The sequence below is a fragment of the Oryctolagus cuniculus genome, chromosome 17 (genome assembly GCF_051225735.1).
Source record: "Oryctolagus cuniculus isolate XC-2025 breed Fujian yellow rabbit chromosome 17, ASM5122573v1, whole genome shotgun sequence".
Lineage (NCBI taxonomy): Eukaryota > Metazoa > Chordata > Mammalia > Lagomorpha > Leporidae > Oryctolagus > Oryctolagus cuniculus.
In genome coordinates this window covers 63,531,511-63,551,959 of record NC_142883.1, presented here as the reverse complement: position 1 = coordinate 63,551,959, position 20,449 = coordinate 63,531,511, and the positions used below count along the sequence as shown (strand labels likewise).

At 46.8% G+C, this 20,449-nt stretch overlaps 1 pseudogene; it reads left to right on the top strand.

The window, feature by feature from the left end:
• The first annotated feature begins 14,481 nt into the window (after nucleotides 1-14,481).
• On the top strand, nucleotides 14,482-16,694 carry LOC149121289 (nuclear transcription factor Y subunit beta pseudogene; annotated as a pseudogene).
• The last annotated feature ends 3,755 nt before the right edge of the window (nucleotides 16,695-20,449 follow it).

Here is a 20,449-nt window from a genome sequence, read left to right as displayed (position 1 = left end):
TTGGGACTGGCTTACTTCACTCAGCATGATGTGTTCCAGATTCCTCCATTTTGTTGCAAATGACTGGATTTTGTTGTTTCTTACTGCGGTATAGTATTCTAAAGAGTACATATCCCATAATTTCTTTATCCAGTCTACCATTGATGGGCATTTAGGTTGGTTCCAGGTCTTGGCTATTGTGAATTGTGCTGCAATAAACATTAGGGTGCAGACCGCTTTTTTGTTTGCCAACTTAAATTCCTTTGGGTAAATTCCAAGGAGTGGGATGGCTGGGTCGAACGGTAGGGTTATATTCAGGTTTCTGAGGAATCTCCAGACGGACTTCCATAGTGGCTTGACCAGTTTGCATTCCCACCAACAGTGGGTTAGTGTCCCTTTTTCCCCACATCCTCGCCAGCATCTGTTGTTGGTAGATTTCTGAATGTGAGCCATTCTAACCAGGGTGAGGTGAAACCTCATTGTGGTTTTGATTTGCATTTCCCTGATTGCTAGTGACCTTGAACATTTTTTCATGTGCCTGTCACCATTTGGATTTCCTCTTTTGAAAGATACCTATTGAGGTCCTTGGCCCATCTCTTAAGTAGGTTGTTTGTTTTGCTTTTGTGGAGTTTCTTGATCTCTTTGTAGATTCTGGTTATTAACCCTTTATCTGTTGCATAGTTTGCAAATATTTTTCCCATTCTGTCGGTTGTCTCTTCACTCTCCTGTTTCTTTTGCAGTACAGAAACTTCTCAATTTGATGCAATCCCAATAGTTGATTTTGGCTTTGACTGCCTGTGCCTCCCGGGTCTTTTCCAGAAACTCTTTGCCTGTGCCAATATCTTGAAGGGTTTCTCCAATGTTCTCTAATAACTTGATGGTGTCAGGTCGTAGATTTAGGTCTTTAATCCATGTTGAGTGGATTTTTGTGTAAGGTGTAAGGTAGGGGTCTTGCTTCATGCTTCTGCACGTGGAAATCCAGTTTTCCCAGCGCCATTTATTGATAGACTGTCCTTGCTCCAGGGATTGGTTTTAGATCCTTGATCAAATATAAGTTGGCTGTAGGTGTTTGGATTGCTTTCTGGTGTTTCAATTCTATTCCATTGGTCTATCCATCTGTTTCTGTACCGGTACTTTGGGGAACAACTCGGACTAGACTAAGTTACTGGAATTAAGACTTATTCTATGCATCTGCTCTCCCACAATATGGCGCTGGGAGAGGAGTAAACAACTTTTACACAGCTCCTCCAGTTCGACCAGTAACCTGCAGGAGCTGATCTTGCTCCTGATTGGAGGAGAGCAGCATACTCGGCGTGTGGGTAGCAGAGTTGGGATTGGTGGGAGAGGACTAAAAAGGAGGAGAGAGACAATATGCACGAGGAACATCTAAGGGGAACATCCGAATAACATCTGAGCAGCCCCCGAGAGAGCTGGCTGGCGGTGTGCCGCTCCCCCACGGAAGTGGGGAAAGTGGCAGGGGGAACCACCCTTCCACGGAGGTGGAAGGACGGTAGCCAACCCGGGAAGAACCAGCAGCAAACCCGGGAAGGGCCGAGTAGACAAAAGAACAACGCAGTGTCTAGTGTCGTTCCTCCGTGAAGAGGGGGAGCAACACAGTACCATGCTGTTTTGATTACAACTGCCCTGTAGTATGTCCTGAAATATGGTATTGTGATGCCTCCGGCTTTGCTTTTGTTGTACAAGATTGCTTTAGCTATTCGAGGTCTCTTTTGCTTCCATATGAATTTCAGCATCATTTTTTTCTAGATCTGAGAAGAATGTCTTTGGTATCCTGATTGGAATTGCATTGAATCTATAAATTGCTTTTGGGAGAATGGACATTTTGATGATGTTGATTCTTCCAATCCATGAACATGGAAGAGTTTTCCATTTTTTGGTATCCTCTTCTGTTTCTTTCTTTAAGATTTTGTAATTCTCATCGTAGAGATCTTTAACATCCTTGGTTAAGTTTATTCCAAGGTATTTGATTGTTTTTGTAGCTATTGTGAATGGGATTGATCTTAGCAGTTCTTTCTCAGCCGTGGCATTGCTTGTGTATACAAAGGCTGTTGATTTTTGTGCATTGATTTTATATCCTGCCACTTTGCCAAACTCCTCTATGAGTTCCAATAGTCTCTTAGTAGTGTTCTTTGGATCCTCTAAGTAAAGAATCATATCGTCTGCAAAGAGGGATAGTTTGACTTCTTCCTTCTCAATTTGTATTCCTTTAATTTCTTTTTCTTGTCTGATGGCTCTGGCTAAAACTTCCAGAACTATGTTAAATAGCAGTGGTGAGAGTGGGCATCCCTGTCTGGTGCCAGATCTCAGTGGAAATGCTTCCAACTTTTCCCCATTCAATAGGATGCTGGCCATGGGTTTTTCATAAATTGCTTTGATTATATTGAGGAATGTTCCTTCTATACCCAATTTGCTTAGAGTTTTCATCATGAAAGGGTGTTGAATTTTATCGAATGCTTTCTCTGCATCTATTGAGATAATCATATGGTTTTTCTTCTGCAGTCTGTTAAAGTGGTGTATCATGTTGATTGATTTGCGAATGTTGAACCATCCCTGCATACCAGGGATAAATCCCACTTGGTCTGGGTGGATGATTTTTCTGATGTGTTGTTGTATTCTATCAGCAAGAATTTTATTGAGGATTTTTGCATCTATGTTCATCAGGGATATTGGTCTATAATTTTCTTTCAGTGCTGCATCTTTCTCTGGCTTAGGGATTAAGGTGATGCTGGCTTCATAGAATTTGGGAGGATTCCCTCTTTTTCGATTGTTCTGAATAGTTTGAGGAGAAATGGGATTAGTTCTTCTTTAAATGTCTGGTAGAATTCAGCAGTGAATCCATCTGGTCCTGGGCTTTTCTTTGTTGGGAGGACCTTTATTACTGTTTCAATTTCTGTTTCAGTTATGGGTCTATTTAGGTTTTCTATGTCTTCCCGGTTCAATTTTGGTAGATTGCATGTGTGCAGGAATCTATCCATTTCTGATAGATTTTCCTGTTTGCTGGCATACAAGTCGTTGTAGTAATTTCTGATGATTCTTTTTATTTCTGTGGTGTCTGTTGTTATGTTTCCTGTTTCATCTCTGATTTTATTGATTTGGGTCTTTTCTCTTCTTTTTTTAGTTGGTTGGGCCAATGGGGTGTCAATTTTGTTTATTTTTTTCAAAAAACCAGCTTCTCCCTTGGCTGATTTTTTGTAGTGTTTTTTTGGATTCAATCCTGTTTATTTCTTCTCTGATTTTAATTATTTCTCTTCTCCTACTAGATTTGGGTTTGGTTTGCTGCAGTTTTTCTAGGTCCCTGAGATGCGCTGAAAGCTCATTTATTTGGTGCCTTTCCAATTTCTTGATATAGGCACCTATTGCTATAAACTTGCATCTCAGTACTGCTTTTGCTGTATCCCATAAGTTTTGATATGTTGTGTTGTTATCCTCATTTACTTCCAGAAAGTTTCTGATTTCTCTTTTGATTTCTTGAATGACCCAGTGTTCATTCAGGAGCATGTTGTTCAGTCTCCATGTGTTTGCATACTTTCTAGGGTTTCCGGAGTTGCTAATTTCCAGCTTCATTCTGCTGTGGTCTGAGAAGCTGCATGGTATGATTCTAATTCTTTTAAATTTGCTGAGACTTGCTTTATGGCCTAGTATGTGATCAATCCTAGAGAAGGTTCCATGCACTGCTGAGAAGAATGTGAAGTCTTTAGATGTAGGATTGAAAGTTCTGTAGATATCTGTTAGATCCATTTAGGCAATAGTGTCGAATAAATCTGCTGTTTCCTTGTTGATCTTCTGTCCGGATGATCTATTTCTGAGAGTGGAGTATTGAAGTCCCCCAGTACTATTGTATTGGAATCTAAATCTCCCTTTAAGTCCCTTAACATATCTTTTAAATAGACCGGTGCCCTGTAATTAGGTGCATATACATTTATAATAGTTACATCTTCCTGTTGAATTGAACCCTTAATCATTATATAGTGTCCCTCTTTGTCTCTCTTAACAGTTTTTGTATTAAAGTTTATTTTGTTTGATATTAATATGGCTACACCTGCTTTTTTTGGTTTCTGTTGGCATGGAATATCTTTTTCCAACCTTTCACTTTCAGTCTGCATGCATCTTTGTTAGAGAGATGTGTTTCTTGTAGGCAACAAATAGTTGGGTTGTGTTCTTTGAGCTAATCAGCCAATCGGTGTCTTTTAACTGAAGAATTAAGACCATTAATGTTTAATGTGACTATTGATACATAGTGACTTTGCCCTGCCATTTTCCCAGAGATATTTTCTAGTATATGCATTGAGCTTCCCATGCTCTTTTACTGGTAGGTTTTCTTCCTTTACCTTCTTTCATATTGATGGCCGTGTTTCTGTGTTTCTGAGTGTAGCACATCTTTAAGTATCTTTTGCAGGGCCGGACGAGTGGCGGCAAAGTCTTTCAATTTCTGTTTGCTATGAAAGGTCTTTATTTCACCTTCATTCACAAATGAGAGCTTGGCAGGATATAATATTCTGGGCTGGCAATTTTTCTCTCTTAGCACCTGTGCTATGTCTCACCATTCCCTCCTAGCCTGTAGTGTTTCTGATGAGAAGTCTGCTGTGAGTCTAATTGGACATCCTCTGAGAGTAATCTGACGTTTCTCTCTTGCACATTTTAGGATCTTTTCTTTATGTTTCACTGGGATAAGTTTAATTACCACGTGTCGTGGTGAGGATCTCTTTTGGTCATGTTTATTGGGGGTTCTATGAGCTTCCTGTACTAGGATGTCTCTGTCCTTCTCCAAACCTGGAAAGTTCTCTGCTAGTATCTCACTAAAAAGGCCTTCTAATCCTTTCTCTCTCTCCATGCCTTCAGGAACTCCTAGAACTTGAATGTTGGTTTTTTTAATAGTATCCTGTAGATTCCCAACAATATTTTTTAGATTTCTAATTTCCTCTTCTTTGGTTTGACTGTATGTTTTCCTGTGCTCTGTCTTCTAAGTCTGATATTCTCTCTTCTGCTTCGCCCATTCTGTTTTTAAGGCTTTCTAATGTGTTTGTCATTTGATCTATTGAGCTCTTCATTTCATTTTGATTTCTCTTCACTATCACACTTTCCTGTGTTACTAGTTTCTGCGTTTCATTTTGATTCTTCCTTAAAATTTCATTTTCACGAGAGAGATTTTCAATCCTGTCCAATAAGGATTTCTGTAGTTCAAGGATTTGCTTTTGAAAACTTCTAAATGTTCTTATCATAATTTTTTTGAGATTCGGTTCTTGCATTTCTTCTATCTCATCATCTTCATAATCTTGGCTTGGGGTGTTTTGTTTATTTGGAGGCATCATAGTGTCATCGTTGATCTTGTTCCCTCGATTTCTGTGTTTGTTGCTTGGTATAGTTAATTCTTCTGTTGTCACTGTGCTTTTTTTTTTTATTTTATACTATGTCTGTGTTAAGTGGACTGCCTGCTGTTGGAGGAGCCTTGGAGGCTTGAGATGGGTGTGGCCTGAGAGCTCTGCTTGGTTCTTCCGGGTTATGGGTGTGCAAAGGTGACACCCTCAGGTTATGCATGGTAAATCTCTATTTATTTATTTATTTAATTCAGGAGGTACGTAATACCGCACCGCACGGCTGTGCAGAATTGATGGTATTTAGCTTCCGATCTCTGGCTTCTACCCAAAGAGTCTGTGCAGGCTCTGTTTCTCCTCTGGACTCCCACTGGGTTGCCTAGGCTACTGAATTGTAGTGACTCAGTTCCTTAGCTCTCCCCTTTTGTTATGTAAATCCAGAGTGGGGGCCTGCTCTTTGTCTCTTGCAAACCTTGCAAACTCTTGCAAACTCTTGCAAACTCTTGCAAACCTTGCAACCTTGCAACCTTTGCAAGGCTGGTGCAGAGAGAAACCCCCCAACCTTTTTCCTTCTCTCCTGTAGTCAGTCTGGTGAACTTTCCTGCTCCCCTCTAGATTCTGACCGCCGTTTCCCCACCAATATCTCGGGTTACTGAGCTCACCTCCCCTTCCAGCGCCGATGTGTGGACTTGGAGCCCTGGGCGTCCCAACTCTCCCAGCTGGTGTCTGTGTCACATCCACTCCCCTTCCTACACTTGTGCGCAGACCCTGCAGCTCCCGTGGCTCGGCTTCCGCGCGGTGGGCAACCTTGTTCTCCCAGTAGGTCCTCCGAGTCACAGCCACTAGATCCAGAAGAGTTTCCTCTGCAATTTTTTCCTGATCCTTTTTCTGAGGCTACCATAACTCCACTTTTATTAAACTAAATTTTCCCGGACTATCGGTGTGCGCCCTCACTATTCCGCCATCTTGGCTCCACCCCCTGACTATCGTATTTCTAAACAAAAACTCCCAAGAGTGAGAGTCTGCTTTGCCCAGCTTGTCCTGGATTGCTCAGAGTTTGTATCCTACCCTAGAGCCTGGCCAGCCTGTTGATGACCTGTCTCCCCTGGGGTCAGGTGCACACCTCTGGCTGTAACCTGGAATGGAAAATGGGAACCCGTGGCCAGGTGGCACAAAACCTGCCTCTACCTCCACCTTACTGACAGGCAAACTTCAGCTCAGAAGACTAATGCCACTACATGAATGAAATTCTCATGGATTCCTATGAAACCTGCCAGAGAGAAATGAAGCACTTTGAAAAAGATGGTGAAAAGAGGCAGCAGATGACTAGGGAAAAAGGGATACAGAAAAGAAATGCAGTGATTCAGAGGAGGAGATAGGTGGCCAGGGCAGTGTGAGAAAGAGGAACCTGTGCTGGGGAGGGAGCTGACTGGGGCAGAGTCCCTTTACTCATGGGGCTCCTGCACTGAGAAGAAAGACAACCCTCTGAGTCCATGTTGTGTTGGACACGACAGTAGCTCAGCACCAACATGTGGTCAGGCTCCTGGCTGAGTGGAAAGAGATGCAGGTGTGGAAGGATTAAAGTAGCTGGGAAAGAAAGACGTTGTTTTAGCTGCCAGGAGGAAGCAAAGGCACTCTAAACAGAGGACGGCACATGGGCAGAGAAGCATCAAACTGTGTGAGTCTTCTAGAACATGGAGTGCAAGGAGTAGAAGACAGCTAATGAAGCTGTACATGTGATGGAGAACCTTACCTGGAAAAGCCTGGTCATGAACTTGGCCAAACAAGATGAACTACTGACAGTTTAAGCAGAGAGAAGACGTGACCAAGCTTCAGTCTTACAAGAGTGCTGATAGCCTAGAAATGGAGAAAGCAAGAGATCAACTGGGAGGTCCAGACTCAGCAGCAACCTGGGGGATTGGGTATCTAACAGGTGGGGCAATGCAGCGGGGCTTAGATTCCCCCTTTCAGCTTGTAGGCAGAGAAATAGCTCAAGACACATGAGCACAATGGGAAAACAGGCTCCCCCTTTCTAGTGAGACAGTTTCTACCATCAGACTGTTTCCACTGATGGTGGCCTATGTGCCCTCTGCCTCGCCATGCCTTTAAACATGTAGCACATTCCAGGGCAGGTGTCCTCTATAGAACTCTATCCATGGTAGACACAGGCAAGCTAAGTCCAGCCTAACGCACCTTTGTCTGAAAACCTGTGAGACTAAGTCTGCTCTTGTATCACTCTGGTTGTACATCTTCCCCCAAAACTCTAACTCCTCCCTGCACAATGTGATGCTAGCATCCTCTTTATGGGACAGGGAGCCAAGGAATTTTATACCTAGGAAAAGCTATGAGTTTTTAGGCACGGCAAGTATTGTGGTAGTGAGAGACTTAGAGACTAGGGCCAAAGTCTCTAACCATGATCTAGGCATCATGAATTAATACGCCATCTCAGAGGATTGTCTCAAGTCTGTCTGCTTTAACCCTGTGTCAGACAGTTATGGTTTATCTGATGCTCTGTAAGAACAATATAAATTTACCAGATTTTCTCCAAGTCAAGAATTCAGGGGTAGCTCCGGCAGCTCTGGCTCTGGGTCACTCAAAAGGTTCTCAAGCTATTAGCCAGAGCTGCAGGCATCAGAGAGCTTAACTGAGGCTGGCGGATCTACCTCCCAAGTGGCTCACCCACTCATCTTCAGGGGAAGTTGGTGCTGGCTGTTGGAGGGATGCCTCAGTGTCTCCCATTAGGGGGCCTGTTCACATGCTATTTGGTGGCGTGTCCTCACACCATAATGGCTGGCTCCCTTTGGAGGGAGTGGTCTGAGGACAAAGAGACGGATGATACTTTTTATGAACTAGCCTCAGAAGTACAGGGCATTATCTCTGCCAATAGTATGGTCGAGAAGTCAAGGATTCAATCTCTTGAAGAGAGAAGGGTTAAAGAATTTATAAATATATAGTGAAACCTCTTGCACACAGGTTAAAAAAAATTTCCCCACTATTACTCTCACTCTTTCAGTACTTCACTTCTGACCCCTGCTGGGGGGGGGCAGTTCCCACACTAAGCAATTCTGCAATTCTCTGTGAATGCCAAGTGGGCATTCTATAATTCAATTATGACACAGTTAGTGTCAGGTCGCACAAGCTAAGGGCTTAGTCCCACAAGCTGACCTTACTTCAGGTGCCAATCAAAAATCCAGTTTGCCACCTGTGCTTCTGACTGGGTAGCTGTAAATCCGGATTCCTGTGACATCCCTCTTTGGGCACAATCACTTGCTAGAATTCAGAAAAATAGTTACTTAGTCTTGCCAACTGATCAGAAAGGATGATGTAAGGATGCAAATAAGCAACCAGATGAAGACACACATCCGCGTGGGTCTGGAAGGCTCACATGGAGTCAGGGTGTTCCACCCTGCCAACACATGGACGTATGCCTCCACCTGGAGGCTCCCCTATGCCAGCTGTCCTGAGTCAATCTCCAAGACACAGGCATCTACTTTAACAAGGCTCTGTGTGCTCTCTACACTCCTGAGGTGTTATAGGGAAGGCCAGGAGAAAGCAGAGGCCCTCTGGCTACTTCAAGGCTAGAGGTCAGCAGGGAGATGAGGGTGGGGAAGACAGAGCAGGGCGAGGAGGACTGGTGTCTGGCAAAGTCTGGAAGGCACAATGTTAACATTGCTTTGCAGCTTCCCATCCTGGAAGCCAGGGCCTCCCATGTCCAGGGCAACAGGCTCCACTGGCTCTGGCTCCTGACATCCTGGTGGGATTGGGAAGCTGCAGAGTCTTGGAGAACGCAGTAGGGAGCAGCACCCCCATTCAAGAAGAGGAAGACGCCGAGGATGGAACAGAAGCGGAAACAGGGCTTCAAGCTGAAGCTTTAAGTGTTGGCGGGTACTGCTGGAAAGAGAGTTTTGCACCACGCTGTAGCTGTGTGGGCTTGCAGGGTGGAAGGAAATGAAGGGTATGAAATCTCCATGTGGATGAGAGCCACACCCCAAGGAAGGCAGAGCAATAAAAGGCACCTGGGTCCCTGACACATGAGCCAAAACACTAGCCCCGGACATCCTCACCACGTCGTTACTCAAGAGCCCAATAAACTGATTTTTTATTTTAACCTACTGTTGTGTGGGTCTCTGTTGTAGCACCTGAACCTACAACCTCATCAGTGTTAGCTCTGGTCACAGTAACGCTATGTCATACACCATCCCAAAACACAGAGTGGGTTACAATCACCATTCTTTCAGCTCTGTAGGTTGTGGTGATACAGGTAGGAAAAAGCCAGCTGGGTTAGGTTGAACTTGGATGGAAAGTGAAGGCAGGTGGCTACAAGATGGGGAGAAGGGTTTCTAATGAACATTGAGCCTGCATGCTGTTAAAGCAGACTTTGCATAAAGGCCAACTGAAATAAGTGCAGAGAGCAAGCCTTATACAAGCGAAGGGTTGCATTTAACAGACATGCAATTGAGAATCAAAAAAAGCCTGGAACCTAAAAAATGTTAGGAGAGAAGAGTTTTGAGACTCTAAATGCACAAAACACAGACACCTGGGATTGTAAATGAGCAGAGCTAAGTGGTGAAGCCAGGGACTGCGACCTAACAAGTCCAGGGCTACAATAACAGAGACAGTGTTCAAGATGGGCCCAAAACTCATAAAGTGCTGACCCAAAGGAATTTTGGGGAGGGAGGACACCTGGGCAGATTCTAGCCAAATGGGCAGAGTGAACTAAGCAAGATGGGATCACAGCAAAATGACCATTCAACAGTTTCTTTATTCACCCTGTCCCGTGTTTTCATACTTCAGCTGCACGAGACAGTCAACCCGGGTGACTGAGGACACCTAGGACACGTGTGCCTGATCATCTCCACAGTTTTGCTCGAGTGCTGTGCTGGCAGGGCTGGCTCTGCTTCTCACACGGGTCTGCCGATCAGCCATGGCGGCTCTGGTCACAGGTATTCACTCTGGGGCCCAGGCTGGCCGAGGCAGCTGCTCCCCGAGAGCAGCTCTTCTCACAGTGAAGGCAGAAGCACATGAGGGCCACAGAAACTCACGCGGCCCCTCCAGCCTAGGCTCAGAACCACTATGTCTTCATTGCTTCTTCATCACATGGGCCACAGCAAGCCACAGTCTTCCCACAATGAGACTACGGCAAGTGTGCGGATCAGGGAGGGGCAAGGAATTGGGGCCAATAAGTGCGTCTACTCCACTGTGATGAACCCTGGTTTGAAGGTTACACGACCTGGGCCCACTCTTCTAGGGGTTGCCTGGAAATGAGTGTAGTAAAAGGCACTGTCCATCCCTCACCCCCAGTTTTCTATTAGGTCAGGAATCCTGAAAAGGCAGCCTTCCTTCTCCACAAAGCCCCTGTGCCCTTCCCTCAATGCCTAACACCCAGTCTGCCCCCACGGATGACGCAGCAAGATTGCTGAGTGCGTTTTAGATGGTCCCTTTATTCCCCCCTACTGCACCACTATATGAATCATTAGGAAATATAGTCTAACATCCTAAAGCCCAGCAGCCAGTGCACTAGGTATCCACCCAAAATGCTCTTAAGAGATTGTTCCATTGAAGCTGAGTCTGTAGCCAGATCTGACACCAAATAGTGCATCTACTGCCTCGTAGGGACCTCAAGAAGAAGGAGCTAGGGCTAGCGCTGTGGTGTAGCAGGCTAAGCCACCTGCAGTGCCAGCATCCCATGTGGACACAGGTTCAAGCCCCAGCTGCTCCACTTCTGATCCCATTCCCTCCTAATGTACCTGGGAAGGCAGTAGAAGAATGACCCAAGTCCTTGTGCCTCTGCACCCAAGTGGGAGACCCGGAGGAGCTCCTGGCTCCTAGCTTCAGCCTGGTCCAACCCCAGCTGTTGTTGCAGCCATTTGGGGAGTGAACTAGCAGATAGAAAATCTCTCTCTCTCGCTCGCTCACTCTCTCTCTCTCTGCCTTTCAAATAAATACATTAAATCAGGAAGAGGAAGAAGCAGCGGCAGCAGCAGCAACAGCTGGAGATCGGAACAGGTTAGTGAAATTTCTTTCTCTAGAGGCCATTTGGACCTGGGAAATTTTCTTTTTTAAAAAGCTTTTTATTTACTTATTTGAGAGGTAGAGCTACAGACAGTGAGAGGGAGAGGAGACAGAGAGAAAGGTCTTTCTTCCGCTGGCTCAGTCCCAAATGGCCACAAAGGCCAGAGCTGTGCCAATGCAAAGCCAGGAGCCAGGAGCTTCTTCCAGGTCTCCCACATGGGCGCAGGGACCCAAGGATGTGGGCCATCTTCTACTGCTTTCCCAGGCCACAGCAGAGAGCCGGATTGGAAGAGGAGCAGCCGGGACTCGAACTGGCATCCATATGGGATGCTGATGCCACAGAGGATTAACCTACTGCATCACAGCGCTGGCCCCTGGGACCTGGGAAATTTTAAAGTTTCTCACAAGCAGAAATATCCTAAGAGGTAGGCTATCTCAAGGCCCAAAATTAGCCAGAGATCCACAAGGCTTCAGGACAACTGAGAGGCAGTGAGAGTCACCACCAGCGAGCAGTCACCCCACTGCTGCACAATGCCCCTTGGCCACTCAGCCACAGGTGCTCCACCTTAACTGCCGTCTTTCTCGGAAGACCTTGCTCTTTAAAGGAGAACCATTAAAAAAGACCAACCACCGCTGAATTCAGGGCACAGGCCACGTACACTGAATGCATTTTAGGGCAGTGGCTCATGATAAATTGTTTCCCAAGTTCCTCAAAGGTACTGGTTAGTGTCAAGCTCTCTCGGGCCCAGGCTGATAACTATGAAGTGTGGGGAATTTCAGTTGTTGGGAGGTACTTGGTTATGATAACATGTGGACTCTTAGGGCTTATTATAAAAGTGATGGCCTATGGCTCTCCAGACTGAGAAAGGATTGCCTTTGTGAATAATAAGAGGATGCAGCAGTTATAAAAAATTAATAGACTGTGACAGTCTGTCTCCTAGATATATAGGTGTGTTAAGTGAACTAAGCCCTATGGTAGTGTGTGGGTAAAGCATGCTACTATCCTAGTTTTCTGTTGCTACAGCAAAATACCTAAGACTGAGTGATTTATAAAGAAGCTCGTTTGGCTCATGGTTCTGGACCTGGTTAGTCCAAGACCATGATGCAGACTTCTGCTCAGCATCTGCTGGGGCCCCTCTTACTGCATTAGAACACGACACAGAGCATCACATGCTGGGACACAGCACGGATGCTGGCGCAGGTCCCTCTTTCTAAAATGCTGCTAATGCCGATGGGGCTTCCTCTGTCCTGACCTCATCCAATCCTAAGTACCTCCCACAGCCTCTACCTCCAAACACCATCAACACAGGAGATTTGGAATTCAGTTTCTTTCTTTTTTTTTTTGACAGGTAGAGTTATAGTTAGAGAGAGAGAGAGAAACAGAGAGAAAGGTCCTCCCTCTGTTGGTTCTCCCCAAATGGCCACCACAGCCGGCACCGCGCTGATCCAAATCCAGGAGCCAGGTGCTTCCTCCTGGTCCCCCAAGCACCTGGGCCATCCTCCACTGCCCTCCCGGGCCATAGCAGAGAGCTGTGACTGGAAGAGGAGCAACTGGGACTAGAACCCAGCACCCCTATGGGATGCCAGTGCTGCAGGTGGAGGATTAATTCCGGCGCTGGCCCTGGAATTCAGTTTCTAATATGTGAACTTTGTGAGGACACAGTCCAACAACAGCAACTACTGTGTGCTCTGCATTATCTGTATAGAACTTTAGGATCCAATACAGCAGCCACTAGCCACATACGGCTGTTTGAATGTAAATTTGAAAGTCAAAGCTCACAAGTCATCACACTCAGCCATCTTTTTTTTAACTTTTACTTAATTATTTTCATTTGAGGTGAAAGGCAGAGAAATGGAGACAGAAGGGACATATCTTCCATCTGCTGGTTCACTTCCCCAAATGCCTGCAACAGCTGGGGCTGGGCCAGGCAGAATCCAGAAGCCCAGATTTCAGTCCAGGTCTCCCACATGGGTGGCAGGAACTAAGCACTTAAGCCATCATCTGCTGCCTCCCAGAGTCTGCGTTTGCAGGAAGCTGAAATCAGAAGCAGAACCATGATCTGAACCAGGCATTCTGACCTGAGATGTGGTCATCCAAGTGCCAGCTGTAACACTGAGCCCAAGGCTCACCCCAGAGTAGGGGTTTCCAAAAGGAAAGTGAAGGGCCTTCTCAGATCAAACCAAAGGTTGAGGAGCCTCCCAGAACAACAGAGAAAGAGAGAGAGAGAGAGAGAGAGAGAACCAGGAAGTGGCATAATCAGAACCTATGTGTTCATGTGTAACCCTCTAGCAACCCCATAGCCTTGAAATACCCCATCAGAATGTAGGTAACCATATGAGGCGGACAAAGAAAGTAAGAGTGTGTGTAAAGCTATGACCCGCTTTGCTCCGGGCTCAGCCTTTGACTGCTTTCCTGCTATGAGCTTCGGTGTCCTGCCTGTCCGAGAACCCCACAACATTTCTAGGGGCTTGTGTCCAGGATTCAGAGATGGGGTTTCCACCTCTTTTGTTGCTGGGGTACGATACCCCCACCCCAGGATGCTGAGAGAGGTGACCTTGCCTGGTGCCAGTGGGCAGATTAATCCATAGGTGACTCACCATCCTGCTGTGCCAGGGTAGGGCCCTGGGAGCACAGAGGAACCCAATGAGGCACGAGGAACCAGCCAAGGGAAAGACAGCTGCCAAAGGCAAGGGGGCGGTTGGAATGGTGGGAGGAAAAAAGGTAACAAGCCGGGTTCCCTCATTTTGGTTTCAGTGAGCCTGCCCCTAAGAGGCAGAAGGGCAGCTTGATGCCGTCCACTCCCAGAGTTACCAGAGTACTCTACGTCACAGGAGACAGGAGAAGAAACTGCAACTGGGGGCTGACACTGCGGCTTAGCAGGTAAAGCCACTGCCTGCAGTGCCAGCATCCCATATAAACACCAGTCCGAGACCTGGCTGCTCCACTTCCAATCCAGCTCTCTGCTGTGGCCTGGGAAAGCAGAAGATGGCCCAGGTCCTTGGGCCCCTGCACCTGCATGAGAAACCTGCAGGAGGCTCCTGGTTTCAGATGGGCACAGCTCCAGCTGTTGCAGCCAATTGGGGAGTGAACCAGTAGTGGATGGAAGCCCCTCTCTCTCTCTCTCTCCCTCTCTGGTTTGTAGCATGTTACCTCTGCCCCTCTGCTGGGAGAGGGGATGAGGAAGGCCAGTTGTCTATCGGCCAGGGCAACAATACTCAAGTTGATAGAGGCAGGCATATGGATTAAACTGATTAGATTTAGGAGCTGGAGACCACGCCTTCAGCCTGCCCCCTTTTGTGATCTCATGCCAATACCTGACCTCACCTGTACACCCACCTGCCAATCAGACTACGTAACCACTCCCCTGTGAAGTGAGTGAAAGGCCTGGAGCACGGTGGGCCCTCCCTTGCCGTTCTTTACCTCCAGGTGTGGGGCCTCTTGGCCGAGCTGGGCTACCTGTAGCTGCTCCTAATCACACACTTTGCTCCACGTGGCTCCCAGCCTGCTCTCTGCCTGGTATGGACCCAGCCTGTGCTTCCAGACTTCTTCTAAATAAAGCCCTCACTTTCTGTGTATTTCTTTCACTGAATAAACGTTAAAAACTTACCATGTCATTGGCGCAGCGCTGGTTGTAGACCCGGGCCGGGCCGGCGCCTGCGAGGCCGCTCCCGCTGCGGGCCTGCCCGGCCGGGAGCGGACGCGGGGCCGCAGCGCGGTTCTTTGTGCGCCGGCCGGGGAGCGGCAGGACGCGAGCCAGGCCGCCTCCCGCTCGCCGCTGTGGAGCTCCGAGCCCGAGGCCGAAGAGGGCTGCCGGCGGGGCACGGCCGGGCCCCCCTCTCGGCGGCGGCGCCCCGGGCCGGCTCCATTTTGTGCGGGGAGCCGGCCGGCTGGCGGGGGGCGCGCGGCCCGGGGGTCCCCGACCCTGCCCCCTCGGCCCCCGCGGGGCGCCCCGCAGCCTCCCGCTCGTCGGTCCGCGGGGGCCTGGCCGGGCCCGGCCGCTTTGTCCGCCCGCACACTCCGGCGCCGCGCGGCGGGCGGGAGACGGGCGTTGGGCGCGGGGGTTGGCGCCGCACGTGCGGGACTGACAGGTCGCAGGCTCGGCGGTGGGGCCCCGGGCCACGCCGCGCACCTGCGTGGGGGAGGCGGCGAGGTCCCCGGGAGGGAGGCAGGAATGGCGTTGGTGTCCCGCAGTCTGGTTTGCACATAAAGAATGCGGCCATCTGGCGGTTTGTGGTCCCTGGACTTGCCCCGAAGGTGGGAAGGAAGCCGTTCGGATTGCACTAAGGTTTTGATCATCGCTGGTGGGAGGCAGGAGGATAGGCAGGGGCTCACGGAGCAGTAGTCTCCGAGAACAAAGAATTCCAGAGCACCCACAAATCGTAATCTCGCCCGAAGTACTAGAACAAGATGCTAGAAACACGGGTTGGAATTGGGCAGAGATTAGACACCTTTTTAGAAAGGTGCTGTGAGCACCACTGGCACCACTGGCACCACGGTTCTGACAGTACTTCATGACAATGGACGGTGACAGTTCTACCACAGATGCTTCTCAACTGGGAATTTCTACAGACTGCACTGGGGGGAGCCACTACGTGATACAGCCTCACGATGATACTGAGGACAGCATGAATGATCATGAAGACACAAATGGTTCAAAAGAAAGTTTCCTAGAACAAGATATGTATCTTCAATTGCAAATGTGGCTAGGATAACGAAGAATGCCACACCTCAAACAGGAAAGATTGCAACAGATGCCAAAGAATGTGTTCAAGAATGTGTGAGTGAGTTCTTAGCTTTATAGCATCTGAAGCAAGTGAAAGAGAAACGGAAGACGATCAATGGAGAAGACATTCTCTTTGCCATGTGCACCTTGGGCTTTGCCAGTTATGTGGAACCTCTGAAATTGTACCTTCAGAAATTCAGAGAGGCTATGAAAGGAGAGAAAGGATTTGGTGGAGCAGTCACAGCTACAGAAGGACTAAGAGAAGAGCTTACTTACAGAGGAGGCATTCACTAACCAGTTACCAGCTGGCTTAATAGCTGCGGATGGTCAGCAACACAATGTTATGGTTTATACAACATCATATCAACAGCTTTCTGGTGTTCAACAAATTCAGTTTTCATGATCTGAAGAAATTATGGGATGGAAGTGTAGAGAAGCAAGAGTCTGATTCTGGAACAGACAGCAGAAGAAAATGACGTGAAAAAATGTCTCTTTGTACATTAAATAGCTGTAATGTAGCTTCCTGATGCTTGACTAACTGAGGTGTTAATTCTGACTTGAGAATCTTTTTCATGAATGATTTTAAAGAAAAATTTGAATTTTAAAGGTATTAAAATATTTTTGTTTTGTACAAGAAAAAAAAAAACTCTACCTGTCAAATAAAAAAGAATTTTTTTAAATCTTACCATGTCACCTGGTTTATTGGAGTTGATATTCAGAATTCTTATCTGAATAGACAGCAAGAACTCTCAAAATATTAATACTAAATTTATTAATAAGGCTATTCAATAACAAAGTCTCCCAGATATAAGCTAACAATTTCCAGTGGGCTTGTCACCGTGGCACACAGGCCCTGGCCCACAGTCACCCTTGGGAACTGTCTTGCAGCTGCCTGAATACATGTCTGTTTCAGAGACAGTCCCAAGTAGTTGACTGTTGATTAGGTGCCTATGTTTGCTGGGTGGGAAAAAAAAACTTGCTTGTAAAACCCTTTTGTCCTAAAGTAAAATCGCTAGATTAGTTTAGACTGAAAAGGGAAAGATAAGACAGAAATACCTAAAGGCTTCAGTAAGTTACCAAAGGTATAAAAAGTCCCATAACATTAGAAAAAAAATTTGAGAAAAATACTGTTTACAGGGTTTTCTAAAAGTAAACATTGGGGCAGGTGCTGTGGCACAGTGGGTTAGCACCCTGGCCTGAAGCGCCAGCATCCCATTTGGGCGCTGGTTTGAGAGCCAGCTGCTCCACTTCTGATCCAGCTCTCTGCTATGGCCTGGAAATCAGTAGAAGATGGCCCAAGTCCTTGGGCCCCTGCACCCACGTGGGAGACCCAGAAGAAGTTCCTGGATCCTGGCTTGGATCAGTGCAGCTCCGGCCATTGTGGCCAACTGGAAGGTGAACCAGCGGATGGAAGACCTCTCTCTCTCAGACTCTCCTCTCTCTAACTCTGACTTTCAAATAAATAAATAAATCTTTAAAGGTAAACATTAATGTCAAAGGTAAAGTTATATAAAATTAAAGTCTAATCTGCTAAAGCAATGAGGTTTTTAAAATATATGCATAAAAATATCAATATGTTAACAAATCTAAAAATTGTTTTTTAAAGATTTATTTATTTATTTGAAAGTTGGAGTTAAACAGAGAGAGAAGGAGAGCTAGAAGCAGAGAGAGAGAGGTCTTCCATCCGCTGGTTCACTCCCCAATTGACCGCAACAGCTGGGGCTGCGCTGATCTGAAGCCAGGAGCCAGGAGCTTCTTCCAGGTCTCCCACATGGGTGCAGGGATCCAAGGACTTGGGCCATCCTCTGCTGCTTTCCTAGGCCACAGCAGAGAGCTGGATTGGAAGTGAAGCAGCCGGGACACGAACTGGTGCCCATACGTGATGCCAGCACTGCAGGTAGCGGCTTTACCTGCTATGCCACAGCACCGGCCCTAAAAATTGTCTTGATCTTAAACTTTAAAATCTGTTTTTGCAAACAACTGCAATATCTCCTTTCGATAATTTTCTTCTTGATTGGTTATTCTCTGACAATTTTCCAGTCAGAAAGTTCTTTTCTGGTTCTGACTGAAAAGCGCTGAGTTTTATAAGAGTTAAAAGAGGAGGTGTCACTTTCGGCAGACACGGGGCGGGGGGGGAATCTTCTATCCACTGTATCATTCCCTAGATGGCCACAATGGCTGGATCTGTGCCAATCCAAAGCCAGGAGCCAGGAGCTTCTTCTAGGTCTCTCACATGGATGCAGGGACCCAATGACTTGGGCCATCCTCTACTGCTTTCCCAGGCCACAGCAGAGAGCTGGATTGGAAGTAGAGCAGCCAGGACTCACACCTGTGCACATATGGGATGTCAGCATTGCAGGTGGCAGCTTTACCCACTACACCACAGAGTGGGTGCAGCTGCAGCTGCACAGGCTGCACGTGTCAGCACTCCCCACACAGGACCATGCCGGCCCCCTCTTAGTGATTTTCTGGTTGATCGATCAATTAATGAAAATGGAGTGCTGAAATCCCCATTACTATTGCATTGGAGTCTATGTTTCCCTTTTGATACATTAACATTTCTTTTAAAAAGCCAGGTTACCTGTAATCAGGTGCATATACAGTTATAATAGTCACATCTTCCTGTTGAATTGATCCCTAAATCATTACATAGTGCCCTGCTTCATCTCTTTTAACAGTTTTTGTATTAAAGTCTATTTTATCTGACATTAGGATGGTTATACCAACTCTTTTTTGTTTTTTTTTAGCATGGACATTTTCCATCCTTTCACTTTCAATCTGTGTGTATCTATGTTGGTGAGATGTGTTACTTGCAGGCAGCAAATAGATGGGCCTTGTTTTTTAAACCATTCAGCCAGTCTGTATCTTTTAATTGGAGAGTTGAGGCCATTTACATTCAAGGTGACTATTGATAAGTAACAACTTGGCCCTCGTATTTTTCCAACAATATCCCTATTATTTACTTTGGATTTCTTTTTTACCTTTACTGGGGAGATTTTGCCTTCACCTGCTTTCATAGTGGTGACCATGTTTCTGTGTTTCTGTGCATAGCACATCCTTAAGCATTTTTGTAAGGTGGGACAAGTGGTGACAATTTCAATTTGTTATGGAAGGTCTTTATTTCACCTTCATTCATAAATGAGAGCTTTGCAGGGTACAGTATTCTGGGTTAACAGTATTTTTCTCTTAAGGCTTGTACTGTCTCTCCATTCTCTCCTCACCATTCTCTCTGGATGTGGTAGAACTTAATAGCCAGCTATTCCCTACACCTTCTCAAGTAGCCACCGAGTCCCCAAGGTCTCAGCATACAAGGATCTCACAGTCGCCAAGTCCAGAGGGCACTGCTGGTGCAGGTGCCCCTCTGTCCCTTGTAGCTGCCCAGTCACCTCCCAGCCAAGCTCTGAGGCAGTGGGGGCCGAGAGCTGTTCCCTCCGCTAGAAGCTCTGGATCACATGCACACACGAGAGCCACTGGCCCAACACCTGCCACTGCTGCCACCCACACTGTGTTCAGGCGCCCCATCTCAGTGAACTGTTATGTGCACGCCTGCAGGCTTCCATAGTTGTTGCCCTTTTGCAAAATAGCACCCGCTTTCTCTCAGCCAGACTGCAGGTTCTGTTTTGGAGACTGGTTTGAATCAAATGTCCCCCTACACTTCCACTGGGACCACAGGTGACTGCCAGCAACCACAGCCCCCATGGCTCCAGTCCAGACCCATGACATGCTGTCTCTCCTGCTCTATGCCCACAGATCTGTGCAAACTGGCCTCCCCTCCATCTCTACAATGTTGCCAGCTCCAGCCCTCTGCTGCTGCAGCTGCAGCTGCACAGGCTGCACGTGTCAGCACTCCCCACACAGGACCATGCCATTTCACCTCCTCCCCGGGACTTTCAGGCACTTTTCCTCCCAATTCCCAGCCAGGAATGTGCTTCCTACACTTTGCTCCTCACCGCTTACCCCTAGCCCTGCAAAGCATGCTGCTCCATAACCCACCATCTCTATAATGGCTTTTACTTACACCTTGAAACCTGGAATACTGGAGTTCCCTTATTTATAGCTAAGCATTTATACACTGCCTACTACCATGAGGAAAAAATCATAGTGAGGTACAACAATAATTACAAATCTCCACTAGCTTTTCCACACACTGGCACAAGTCTGGTAGAATAATCTGAGGAAGGTTTTCAGTTGACAAAAGCAGTCTTATACAATTCTTTCCTTTCCACTTCATTATACCACTTATCACTTCAGCCCTACGAATTATTCACTTCCTATCCCTACATGAAACAGGATCTAATAATCCATCAGCAATCTCTTCCAATTCATATAAAATTGCATGTCACCCTTACAGTAAAATGTAATATATCCTAGCTCCTCTTATTGTTTTTCTTCCTCACCCTA